The sequence below is a fragment of the Elephas maximus genome, chromosome 1, assembly GCF_024166365.1.
Source record: "Elephas maximus indicus isolate mEleMax1 chromosome 1, mEleMax1 primary haplotype, whole genome shotgun sequence".
NCBI lineage: Eukaryota > Metazoa > Chordata > Mammalia > Proboscidea > Elephantidae > Elephas > Elephas maximus.
In genome coordinates, this window is record NC_064819.1 from 84,132,505 (window position 1) to 84,136,296 (window position 3,792).

At 40.3% G+C, this 3,792-nt stretch overlaps 1 non-coding gene across 1 annotated transcript; it reads left to right on the forward strand.

Annotated features, from left to right (window-relative positions):
* Positions 1-2,883: 2,883 nt before the first annotated feature.
* TRNAA-UGC (transfer RNA alanine (anticodon UGC)) lies at positions 2,884-2,955 on the forward strand. Its single transcript has one exon. It is a non-coding gene; the product is annotated as a tRNA-Ala (tRNA).
* Positions 2,956-3,792: the final 837 nt, after the last annotated feature.

Below are 3,792 nucleotides of genomic sequence, written 5' to 3' on the forward strand. Positions count from 1 at the left end.
GTATATTGGCTGCTAGACACATGACCTTAGTTATACCTCAAAGTACTGTGTAGAAGACTAGTGTACTTTTAAATACAAATTTCAGTCAATATTATCTATTCACACACCCAAAATTACATGAGGTCTGTTGCCACCCATGTCTGAACAATGTGATCCAATTTTTGGAGACTGTAGGTGGGTTGGTAGAAGAAGATTAGAAGGAATAGAAAATAAAACAGGAAGAAGCTTCTCTCCTTGGTAACTTCAGGCTCTCCTATGCTTTAAATACGGCTTAAAAAACTAAGGAAGTTCCAAATGAAATGATCAAGCCTGTTCTTTCTCTCCTCTTTCATTCCAGTCCTTCTTTTTCTGTCTTGCTCTTTGGTGACACTGGAATGGGGAACAGAGGATTAATGAGCAAATTAATGTGCTGGCGAGCTTCTGGCTTCTGAGTAGAAAGGGGAAACATTTAAAAGCAGTTCATCGAATAATGTGTTTATTTCCATATGAATACGCCAAATGTGTTTTCAAAGGGAGAAAAGAATGGAAATATGGAAACTGTAAAAAGCAGATGAGTGTGTATGATTCTGAACCCTCTCAAGGAATGGACACACTCCCATTCAGCCACACCTCTCTCACGACTGAAAGAGCATGAAGATCTTCCTTGAAATATTAGCTATATTTCTATGATATCTTCGCAGATCTGATAGTTGGCCAGGAAGAAACTCCACTGTTTCAAATCCACTGTACCTCCCAAGGTGGTTCCATCAGAACAAGCAAGAAGAGAAGCAAAAAGAGAAAGTGGAAAGATCATGCTCACTTGAGCTCCAGTTTGTAGGATCAAATATATGTATATATATAGAAGGATTGAAAGAAAAGTAAATACGTCCTTGGACAATCTGTCAATGATCTTTGTTGACAGATCCCTTTGTGTTCTTAGTTGGAACTGTGTCAGTTAAAAGACAGAAGGCTGAGCACATACCCATTGATTCTCTCTATCCCTTCGCCCTCTGATTCACTGTCTCCTTCTCTGCTGGCAGTAATATTTAGGATCATTCACCCTACAGGGCGGCAGGTGGTTTCCCAAATTCATTTGAGCAAGGAAATAGGGAATGAGATTTCTCTAGGAAAGCTTTCCAAACAGAAAGCTGAGGAAATTATTAGCCACAATGAAAGTAAATGTGTGACAGTCATAGCTCACTTGGGAGAGTCCTAAGGGTCTAAAAGTCTCAGATCCATTCCCAGGATTATACAGGTCCTCAATTTCTGTCAAAATGATGTAACCCTCATGCGCCAAGTCACCATGCAGTGAATACCTTCCAGCACTCACTTTCTCTAAGACAAAGAGAATTGGAACTACTTGCTTCTGACCTTCTTTGCCTTCACCGGTATTAAAAACTACAAGACTAAAGAGCTCGACTATTTATTGAGTGAGTGAAAGAGGAAAGGAGAGATATTTGCAAATGGGCAATAAGCTCTAGAGAAATTGCTGGGCCTATTGCAAAGCCGTTTTTTGCTTATATGTCCTTTACAATCTTGTGGTAAAAAAAGAATGTACAGTTGATACAGTAGTGCAGAAGAATAAGTCATATGGAACACACAAAATCCTAGAGATACAGGTTTTGGGAAAAAAAAATTTTATGTTAGGCATGTACCATATGATACTCCAAAGTGAGCAAACATCCTTGGGAAAACAAGAAGGGGTATTCTAGAGGGATTACTGAGCTTGGTTGACAGATGGATGTTTAATGATAAAGTGCCCAGAAGTTTTGAAGTATTGCGCAGGCTTCTGGGGAATTGTTTAATTTTAACAGCAGTAAATACTTGAATTCAGTATTGTAAGTCTTTAAATAAAGATCTGCCTGCAATATGCTCCTCAATACCACATGGAGGATCTTGGATCAATAGGCTTTGGACTCACTGTACAGATCATCCACCATACATGCTAAGCTGAAAGCATCCCAGTGAAAGAAAAGTCCTTGCTTAAGTTCTTCCCTCGCCAGTCCAACCCCATCTGCTTAGTATCATTCAGGACCTCCTCGTATTTTCAGATTCACCAATGGCATATTTTGATGACTTCCAGGGCTCTTTGACTTTTTCCTTTCAAACATCTGTATCTAAAGGAAGCTTTACATTTATGTCACTGGGTTGTCAGAGGGAAAGGAGTTTGACAGGTTTGCTTTGTTTTTGCTATGCAGTTCCTGACTGTGCATTTGACCTGTAGATTCTACCAGTCTAGAAAAAAGTCACTTCATGCAAAGCTGATGGAGTTTTGAAGTTTCCCCACCTTTAAAATCATTTGTGGACATGATCCTCAAGCGAGGGATAGAGATGGAGTGTGGAAGCAGATCTAAGGACCAGCTCAGAAGGTGTGAAGTGACAGGAGCAATGAGAGTCAGCTGGAAAGGATGGTGGCAGGGCACCGACCCAAGTCGAAAAAAAGTAGAAGTGAAGTTCAATTAACCATTTCCACTAACGTCTGCGGCTGCCAGTGATCTAAGGAGCTACCCATTTGGAGTCATTATCAGTGTGATAGATATTAAAGAGATGTGATTTTTGTAGGACTTTCCTGGTGGAGGCAAGTAACTTTCATTTAAAGAGTCTGCTGGCAAGTATACCTTGGAGAGGACTACCGGAGTGGAAAGATCCTAGGACCAGAAAAGGTTATTCAAACAACAATCCAGTTAACCTTCTCCATCTATCACCACTAGACAGTATCCACATTACTAATTCCAGAAAGTGTGGAATTTAACCCTGTCGTTTTATTTATTTATTTTAGTGGGTTGATCTTATTCTAGGGAACGTTTTGTTTTGTTTTGGGGGGATGCGAAGAAGGAACCACACAGAAAAATATCAGTATGCTTTTATGAAAAGAAAAGTCGTCATCAAGCTAGTCAGTCTTCAGGGGGTGTAGCTCAGTGGTAGAGCATGTGCTTTGCATGTACAAGGTCCCTGGTTCAATTCCTGGCACCTCCACTTCACCATTTAGCAACCTCAACCTCTAATTTCTTTATCATGTTTGTTCTGCTCACAGGAAAAGAAAGCCAATGGTCCAAACAGTTGCTTTTAGTATTCTTCCATTTATACTTGTTGGGGCTTAACATCTCCCTGGGCAGGATGTCAGCAGAAGGAAGACAAGAAGGAAGAGACAGAGAAGGAACCAGCCCTTGCCCCAAAGCAAGAAGACTTTCACCAGAACATGTAATCAATTAATATTCAGTTTTAGTTAGCATATCATGGATAATCAAGGTAGAAGAACAAGGACAGAGAGAAAGGAGAAAAGGAAATGGCCCTCCGAAAACCCCTTAATGCTTTTAATCATTGAAAGTCAGACTAGAGGAAAGTTTCCAGCTGATTTTCTTTTTTTAGTGGCACAGTGGTTAAGAGTTCGTCTGCTAACCAAAAGGTGGACAGTTCCAGTCCTTCAGCCTCTCCTTGGAAACCCTATGGGGCAGTTCTCTCTGCCCAATATGGACTTTAGGAGTCAGAATTGACTCAGTCCCAATGGGTTAAAATGGCCCTCTATTGCAATCTTTAACAGAGCTGTCAATGGGGGATGAGTGATTAGAGGACACTGGACAACCCAAACAACAGCTCTCAAGAAACACAGAGATATTCAACATGAACATTGCAACTTTAATCCAAATTTTAGCGACCAACAGTATCACTGGCCACAATAGTTCAATTTGGGAGTAGATTAGCTTTAAGGTCTTAAAAGTTTCTTGTGCCACTCCTGGTTTTAGCAGAGCAGTTATTCTTGTTCATCGTAAAATGACTTTCATTGGAGGATTTCAAACACCATGTTGTAGAAAA